Source organism: Apis dorsata, unplaced genomic scaffold (genome assembly GCF_000469605.1).
Source record: "Apis dorsata unplaced genomic scaffold, Apis dorsata 1.3 scaffold_133, whole genome shotgun sequence".
Classification (NCBI taxonomy): domain Eukaryota; kingdom Metazoa; phylum Arthropoda; class Insecta; order Hymenoptera; family Apidae; genus Apis; species Apis dorsata.
The window spans coordinates 268035-277836 of record NW_006263426.1 but is presented as its reverse complement, the minus strand read 5'-3'; positions in this window follow the sequence as shown (position 1 = coordinate 277836).

Here is a 9802-nt window from a genome sequence, read left to right as displayed (position 1 = left end):
GTACACGTGCGCACACACAGCCGGTGTGTGTATCGTGGATGGTACACGGGTATAAAGAAAGGAAAAGAAAGGAAAAAAAGTTCAGTGTGTGACACGAAATAGTGTGGAACAGAAAGAGTCCCACGTGCCGTTTTCGGAGAAACTCGAAAGAGAGATTTATTGTAAGTGCCCGCGGTGTTTCCGGGATGATGATGGCTCGAGTGTGTTATTACTGGCCAAGTTGAAACCGCCGCGTTTCTTCCGCATGGGATCGTTCAGGAAGTGGATTAGCGCGCGCGGGGAGGTGTGGCTCCCTGACAGTGTCGATGGTGAAGTACTACAGAACCAGTGATTCGGTTAAACCGCGACCGGAATCGCCGAGTGCGGAACCGACGAGGTCCTCGCCGTGGCGTGGACCGATCGCGCGTCGGACCGTCTGAGCGAGATTTTTTTTTTTTTACCTGCCCCCCGATATATACACAAACCCTCCCCCGGCAAACCGGATCACCGATCGCCAACAATCGACAGAGATCAACAGGCAAGAAGGGATGTCACGGAGAAAGCAAGCCCGACCGAGCCGTGCCCACCTCGAGGAGGATCTTGTCCAGGGCCCACTGCTGATCAATCCCATTGGAAATGTGAACGTAACCCGTAAGTGCAAACATCATCGGTGCGAAATTCGTAGGGAAGTAAAAAGAAAAAAAAAAGAAAAGAAAAGAAAAGAAACGGAAAGAAAAGCCGGGAAAAGAAAGGGAAGAGAAATTACGGGTGTGTGCGCGCGCTCTCTCTATCGCGCCCGCTTCCAGTGCTCTTGTGAGTTAGGTTAGGCGAGAAAAAGGGCCGGTCGAGTACACTTCTTCTCGAGTAGTGTCGAGCCGTTTCTCGTTAATTTCACCGTATGTTGCCGCGTAATAGGCGAAATTAACAGTGAATCGAATTCTACGAAAATATTCGTTTTTTGTCTGTTCCAATCATTGTGAGATCTGTTACCGGTTAGAGAGATGTGTCATGAAGGATGTTTGTATTTTTTCTTTCGTTATTTTTTTTTCGCGATTAAAAGTGACAGAATCCTGAGATAAATGATTATACACGAGTATATGAACAGTTTCGATGTTGTAAGGCTTCTATGAACATGTGGCGCGTTCAAAGTTCGTTTGGAAATTTTGAAAATTGAAAATTGATAGCATCGACAGTGTTTGGTGTTATCCGTCAGAGTTCGATTCATTATTAATCGGAGAGATTCTATACTTTTTGTGAGTTTTAGACAGTTTTAGAATTTCTGAAGGCTCTGAACAAACGTTTCAAATGTGTTTAAATGCTTGATCTTTACTAGTAACGTTACTAGTGTCTAGTGAAAACTTTATAATGTTTGTTAGATTCTTTTTTGTTTTTTCTTTTTTCAACCAATATGAAAAAAAATTTCTTTTACGTCAATACTTTCAAATTAACACCAGTTTTTCCATGAAACGAATTACAAATTATTTATTTTGCAATAATAACCCTCGAGTATTCTTTTCCCCCCCCGTTCAACAATATCTATCCGAGATTTTTCTCTATTATCACCCCTGATCTAAGATTCATTTGATCTCTTGAAAATTTTCTAAAAGATCTTCCATTCGGATAAGCAAGACATTATCAGGTACTGAATTTTACATTGGACTTCGGGTAGATCATCCAATTGACGTCACAAAAAAAAAGTTACCGACGAAACGTCCTTTTTTTTAAATTACTTTCTTCAAAATTCTACGTATTCCTCGATTTAGATAACCAATATCAAATTCCACTAATCGTATCTGTTAAACTTTTCTAATAAAAATCAAAAATTATCCATCAAAATACCTGTCAACTCACGCGTTATTAACAACCGTTATTGGTATAATTTAATTAATACCATAGTACAAAAATATATCATCAAAGTATTCCCATAGAATTTTTACGTTGAATGAAACAAACAACACGAAGTGGAGACAAGTAACGAAACGGAGGCAATGCAATGGTAGCCGTCGGCGGCAATCAACCGCGAGTGTCATCGAAACTCGTTTCACAGAAGCTCTCCGTCGGATTTCTCGCGTCGCGACACGTGAACCGATCGTTCCGGATCTCCCGTTCACGCCTCGCCCTCGCTTTCAAAATTCGCAACAAATCATCCTCGTCTCTGGTTTCGATCGAGCCGAGAAAGAAACGAGAAATTTTCGCGCACTCGGAGAGCGAGGGATCGAAGCGAGCGGCAAATTGCCAGATTAAGAGAACCAAGAGAACTTTTCCGTGAAACGCGAGCGCCCGGTAAGAAAATATCGGTAAGAGTGAGGATTTCGAAGTCGATCGCCACGCGGGGCTCGTTTTCAAAGTGGCAGTGGCGCGACTCCGGGTTGAGAAAACGCGAGCCGAGGACAGGTTTCTCGGGTGCGATGACCCGCTCGAAAACGCAACGAGCGCTAAAGCCACTTGTCACTTATGTCCACGCGCGCTGCGGGCGTTATTAGACGCGTACGATTAGGAGCGGGATTAACGCGTGGGATTCTCGTTTTCGTCGACTCAAATCGGGAACGCCAGGATGCTTTTTTCGACACCGTTCGAGGATAATTTATAAAAAGAGGCGAGCTTTTACGAATCAATATCGAATTATTTTCGGTGATAATTTATTTTACGTGGTGGATCCAGAGATCGTTGATTCGATTGCAATTCGATATTGAATAATTGTTGTTGATTCTCAAAGGAAATGAAGAGAATTTATTTAAATACATAGTTGATTTAGAGATGATTATTCGAATTAAAGAAAATTGTTTTTCTATTGTGGAATAATGAAGCAGATTCGAATTGCTTTGTTTTGATATTTAATGAGAATTCTCCATTGTAGTTTTTCGATACCCCAGTTGCGATAGTTTACTTTGTTTTTACGCCCGATATGAATTGTTCTCGCTAGATCTTTTATTGCTTCAATCCTTTCTTAAAGAGAATAAAGATGTTTCGAAAGATGTTTAATTGATTCTTATTTCTTATTCTTATTTATCACATTTTCATAATTGATTCCATTGTTGTCTAAAGATAATTGCTGTAATTAAAGAAAATTGTCTTTCTTTTTTATAGAAAATTAAGAAAACTCGAATTATTTTGTTTTGATATTCAATAGATTTTTAATTTTTATTTTTTATTTTTTAACAAATAGAACTTCTCTTTTGCAATGGACCATTTAGGAATATATAATATTTTTCTTCTTAATTGTTCTCGTATTTTTAGAAAATGAATATAGATTTTCTGAAGTTATCCTTATAATTTTTCCTCTCTTCATTTGACGTAATAGATTAGCTTCTTCTCGACGTTATATTTTATCTTCACGGTAGATTTTTGATTATTTAAGGTTAATTTATCGAACGTTCCAATTACGATGAAAATAAATAATGATTCGAATTATTTTGTATCGTCATTTGATAGAATTTCTCCGTGAAATTTGTAATGCTCTCCTTTTCTTTGTTTGTAAGCTTCGATTTATCTCTTCATATTCACTTCGTCTCGTTTTTCACGGTAAATTTCTGATTATTTAGGGTTAGTTTTTCGAACGCTCTAATTGTGATAGTGTTAAGAGGGTAAAGGGAAGCATTCTACAAAGAAAATGATTTCGAATTCGGAATTTCCAATATAAATTCTCCGCGAGATTCGAGCGTTCTTTTTCCTTTGACGTGGTTAGTCGCATCTTGATTCTATAGTTTAAGTGTTAATTGTTAAAACTACGATGAAAATCTTAAATCTTAAATTAGATTGATAAATTAGGATTTATTTATAATTGTTGATAAATATTGTCCGTCTTCCTTGATTTCGACGAAGAAAATTTAAAAATTAAAAAGTACTAAAATCAGAAAATACTAAATATCGATAAAAGGATATGAATATCGTTGAAATGATAATTTTTCTCACGTCAATTTTCATACGTAATAAAGAAAAGACTTGAATGAGCAGTGTAAACGAAAAAAAAAAAAAAAAGGAAAAAAAAGTGAAATTAACATATGTCTGATAATATTTATGTCAAACAATAGAAATAAATTTCACTCCCCAAATTAACTCCAACGTTCAATAACATTATCGATTCAATTCCTTTGTTTCGTTTCACCTCTATTCTTCATTCATTATCGATAAAATTGCAAACTTCTTAGAAGCCATCAGAAACGTTCTTTTCGAATAATAAAATATTCTTCTTTTCTTTCAAATCGTACGATTCTTATTCCATAGGCTATTTTAATACCGTAGTATTTCACCCGATAATAGATGTTCATCGTATTTCCTCGCATCGAACGAGGCTTCGAATAATAAAGATGGTCGTTCGCACAATCGTGGAGATTTGCAGCCAACTCGATGAAATTATTAGGCTGTTTTGCGTTCTCCTTGGATTTGGCGAAGTTTAGGCGGCCTTGACTCCTAAGGAGCAATTTTCCAGTCACGAAGAAGTTGAGGATTCGTGAATAACAACGACACGCTCTTTAGCTCACACGAAGATGGTCTCTGGTGATATTTTTTTAATCTGGCATAACATCTAGTGTTAGCGAAAGTTGTGAATAAATGGAATAATCATTGAGAGCATTTTTGCAGAACTTCGAGACGAGACGTTTTTTACACGATTGAAAATTGCAATTACATTATTGCAAATTTAATAATAATAATAATATAATCAAATTTTAATTTTAATCGAAATGTCTACAATTTTAATTATAATTTTTCGAATATTTTTTTTTTTTATTTCACTCTTAAACGGTATTCGCTTTTAATTAAAAGAAACACGCCCCCTTAAAGTTTTCTCCAATTGTCTCGACACGACTTTTCAACTGGATTTCGTATTTCTTCTGGATGGAAAGTTATTTGTTACCTGAGTTTCATCGAAATTAGTGTCTTCAATTTTCGTCGTATTCTTTAAAAGTAATTTCCAACTAGTTCGTTATTCAGTTTTTGCAAGTAAACTTTTCATTCTTTTCGCAGGGTTCGAAGACTTTGACTAGTTTCACGCTCAGTTCATATTACACGGGACAACAATCTAACTTCTCCCGATGATTTTACGGATTTCTCATACCGGTTTCTCTTCTTTATGAAGCGTAATTACGCCAATTTTTTTTTTCGTCCAATTCTTTCTGCATTCGTATTCGTTACAATAAATACCGGCTGGATAAACAAATGAGCGTGGCAAATGAAACGAGAGCAGTTGGAGTAGGAAAAGTTTCAGCGACAAATCACAAGAAATATTTTTATGAATCGAATATGAATTGAAATTTAAATAAATTTAAAATAAATTTTATCCTAATTTAAATTTAATAAATAAAAAATATTTTTCCTATAATTCTTCTATAATTGGAACTTTTCATTCAGAATATAATTATTTCATCCATTATATTTCACATTTTATGAAAGGATTAATTTGATAAATAATATATGAAATGAAAATATAAATATTCTTTTCATTTTTCTATAGGAATAATTAAATTTAACTTTTTATATAATTTTATACAGTTGATTTTCTAAAATATTAAATATTATATATATATATATTTTTATTATTATAATGATAAATTTAATTTGAAGATCTTTATATCAATTTTCTTTTATAATTTTAAAACGCCGATATAATGGACAGCTAATGGGTTAATACTTCGTTGAGAATTTCTTCAAACTGATTGTTTGCATTTCTCACGCTGAAGGTTTCATAAGTCATCAGAAGAAGCTTCTTCGTGTTTCGCAAACAAATAATTCTTCACATTCTTCATTTTCGAAAAACCGAAAGAAATAATCTGGAACACGATTTGTTTCAACGTATGAATATATTGATTAAATTCTAATAACAAAGTATTTCGAGATCATTCAAATAATTTTAATTTCAAAATGGGTTTTTTGCATATTCAATTTTAATTGAATTGTCCAACTTCGACTATTTCAACTTTTCTTTTCGCTCTTTTTCATTTCGTTTTCAACGCGTTCAGGACAGATTTTTCGGAAAGAACGAAACAATTGTTACAAACAATATTTACGAAGCAATTACTTTTACTTTCTTTTCGTTAATTTTCCAATGATGATAAAGTGAATCTTTCTCGTAAGCAATTTTTGTCCAGGAACAAGGAAAGTAAAAGGTTTTGTAGAATGATAATGCAGACTGAGCGAGTTTTTTAAAGGCTTCGATCAGCTTTAATAAAATTAGAAGGCGACAAGGATTTTAGCCTGAAGTTAACTGTTTAGCTGCGACGGCATAAGTCACTTTCCACTTCCCCGTTGAAATTTAAACATTCGCCATTTTAGAATAACGCGTTTGAACAGTGATCGTAATTTCAAAATCGTCTCATTATCTATCATTGATAACAACGTATTAAAAAAATTTCAACAAAAACATTACATTAAAAATAAATATTTCAGTTTAAAATTGATGTGACCTAATATTCGATGGACAGAATTAAATCGACTATTAACTGACTATTATTTTTCAAAAGATATAACACTCCTCGAAACAAAGTATTTTTTTAACAACAAATAAATCGATCCTATAATAATAATAATATACAGAATATAATAGATTAAAAAAAAAATGAATTTAATTTTCAACAAGTGAGATTAATCTCACTTCTACAACAGAATTCTACTTCTGTCAATTGTTCATCAATTGTCCGTCAATATCATTTTTCGAATATCCATCCAATTTTTTATTGAACCTCCGTACAAAATTTTTCTCAACCATAAGTGAATACTTACTCATAATACTTACTCACCAATTATCGAAGGAACAAATACAAAAGAAAATGTTTTCAAATAATAACACTTTCTCAGATACTACTGGTGCACACACAGTGGCATCCATACTCGTTGTTGGGAACGTGTATCACGATCTATTACGAAACTATTCGCTTCAATACTATTGTACACATACACAAACACGATTAACATATAACCACGAGAGTCACAATCTCGTGCAATATCGAAACTGTACCGGTGCCGGTGAATAGAGTTTCCCCAGGAATTTTTATTCGATAAAGTCGACCGGCTAATTGATTACTCGTACGTGTACCATACGAAGCGGTGAAATTCCTTTGAGATCGAATTCTGTGCGGGCAGGGAGGGTGGGCAGAGGAGGATAAAAAAAAAGAGAGAAGAGAAGAGAAGAGGAGGAAAGGAAAGGAAAGGAAAGAAAAGAAAAGGAGAAAAAAAAAAAAAAAAGAGGGAATCGTTCGCGTGAAATTTCACGGAACCCTCGTGAATCTCACGCGGCACGCAGTTCGAAAAGAAACGCAGATAAGAAGCGCACCGGTGAATGGCGCGATGATAGGCTTTGCTGGATCCTCGTATTTTTTGCCCCTAGCTGGTTCCAGTATTTGTAATGCTAAACTGTGCGATGGAGGGGGTGGATATCGCGAGGAATTTGATGGAACGACGACACCGAAACCGGATTCGACGTCGGATCGAAAAAAAAAAAAAAAGAAAAAGAAAAAAGAAAGAAAGGAAAAAAGAAAATTGGAAATTGCGGTGTTATGTTGGATCGAATTCGAATTTGTCGAAATCGTTAATCGAGCTACTATTTCGGTGATCGGTGGTGTCGGTTTGAATTGAGAAGTTACAAATTTTTCGAGAATGAATTTTTTTTTCTTCTTCTTCTTCTTTTTCTTCTTTACCACCTGCGACTCGTATTTACGACTTCGTTTTACGAACTTCCTTCATTTTTATTATCAATAGTCGTCGAGGTCGATACCGGATATTTATTGGTATTGTAAACTTGTAACTTAACTCACAATAGAAACAATAGTGATTTTCTAATTGGTAAGATTTACAAATTTCGAATTTAACGTAAGTTTTTGCTTGATTTATTAGCAGTGTTATTGCGAGCGACGATACAGGAGATTCTATCGGTATTGAAATTTTATTGATGATAATGAAACGATGAGAAACTGTAATTTCATTAATAAGAGTCTGATAATAAAAACTCGTGCGTATTTTCATTAATAATGAAGCAGTAGTGATTTAATGATGAAACAATAGTGAAGTAATAGGAATTTTTTTTAATTTCGTTAATAGTAGTGAAGAATATTGAAAAATTTCGTTACTTAATTAAATAATAATTATATATATAATTAACAGACAAAGATAATGCAAAGAGATCGAATTCCTGACCTCTTTTATTAAATTTAACGTTTTATGCTTAAGTGCGGGCAAATATAAATTTAGTCGAAAGATATCGAGATTAGAGCACTGAGGTCAAACGTTTCCTATTTTAGAAATTACCTTCTTCGTGTGAAATGAAAATGATCCCTCTATGCCGCGCAATTTATCAAATTATATAAATAGATTTGAATTATTCAATTTACGAGGAAGCTGTTGAATAAGTAATATTTCATTTATTGCAACGATTAAAATTTTCTTTTCGAAATTATTATTCGAGAAAGAATTCGATTTTTCTTTGATTTTGTTTTGACGTGTATAGAAATTATTTTATTTATAAAAAGAAATCGGGTTATATGTTAGTTTATTTCAGTTCTTGTAATAAAAAATTGCTTCGTCCCGTCGAGTTATTATCGTCGCATTGAATTTTTTGTTTCTCCGCGAAAAAAACTGCAATGAAAATTTCGCGTTACCAAAAATTTCGTGTTTATATTAAACATTATAAACTTTACGATCATCGTTACAATGTGAAATTTACGTTCGATAATAAATTGAAGGAAAGTGTGGCGACGAATTCAAATCGTGGGATCAGCTCATTTTTGACATTTGAAACTGAAGCAACTTGAATATTCTTCAAAATATTATTTTTACATTGAAAATTCCTCAAGATTCTATTCTTTATCCAAAAATAAATTTTTCCTAAAATCGTTTCACATGCCTGATTCGATAATTTTCGAGGAACACGAAAATAGATTTTGTGCGTATGAAGAAAACGCGACAATGAGTCATGAGAAAAAAGTTTCGATGATAAACACGCCTTTCCAAAGTTTCCGCAAACATTTGTAAGTTATTAGTTTTCCATCGATAATAAGTGATATCACCGATCATAGTGCACATTGATGATTTTTCGTAGAAAAATCTTATCTTCTTTTTTTCTTTTAAACACGTATCGAAAGATGAACTTCATAGATAGATGTCACGACTTTGCGCCATTTTTAATAATGATTATACCCATTGATCTCCATCCAAACTTAACGTAATAATCTTTTTCCGACACGAAAATTCGAATGGCAAGAAACGAAAAGAGAAAAAATCTTCCTTTCCCTCCTCTTAAACGAATTTTCAAAGAAAACGGAAATATCATTTATATCGCCAATTCAAAATTTAAAGTGAAAAATTATCAGAATTGTCACGTATGAAAATTTTGTTGCGAAACGAAAAGGAAGACACTGTACGACTTTTGAACGTGACTGTCCGACTCCATTACGTGCACTATCGTAATACCGTACAACAGTGTTGAAGGTAATCCTCAACACGACTCTAAATTATAGCAAATACGTTTTACGATCATTCCAAGCTACATTGAATCAACTTACAACCACGTTCCAACGAAACTTTTCCAATCATAATATCCCAATAACCGTCCGACTTAACACCGGTTGCAAATCTATCAGTAGCAATGAATATTACAGCCCGACTGATATTACCGGTTTATCTAGCAAATTGCCGTTACAACAATGCTCTACTTTCCACCAATCGAATTTGCAAAATCACCATTACTATCGTTCTGCCCACCTATACGACTTATACTACCCATTTGCCGGTTCGCCTGATAATAAACACGCTCATTCACGTTCAAATTGATTCGTCACGAGTGAAAATTTTTTCTCCCCTCCCTCCTCCCCTCACGACAGACACGAGCCACCGT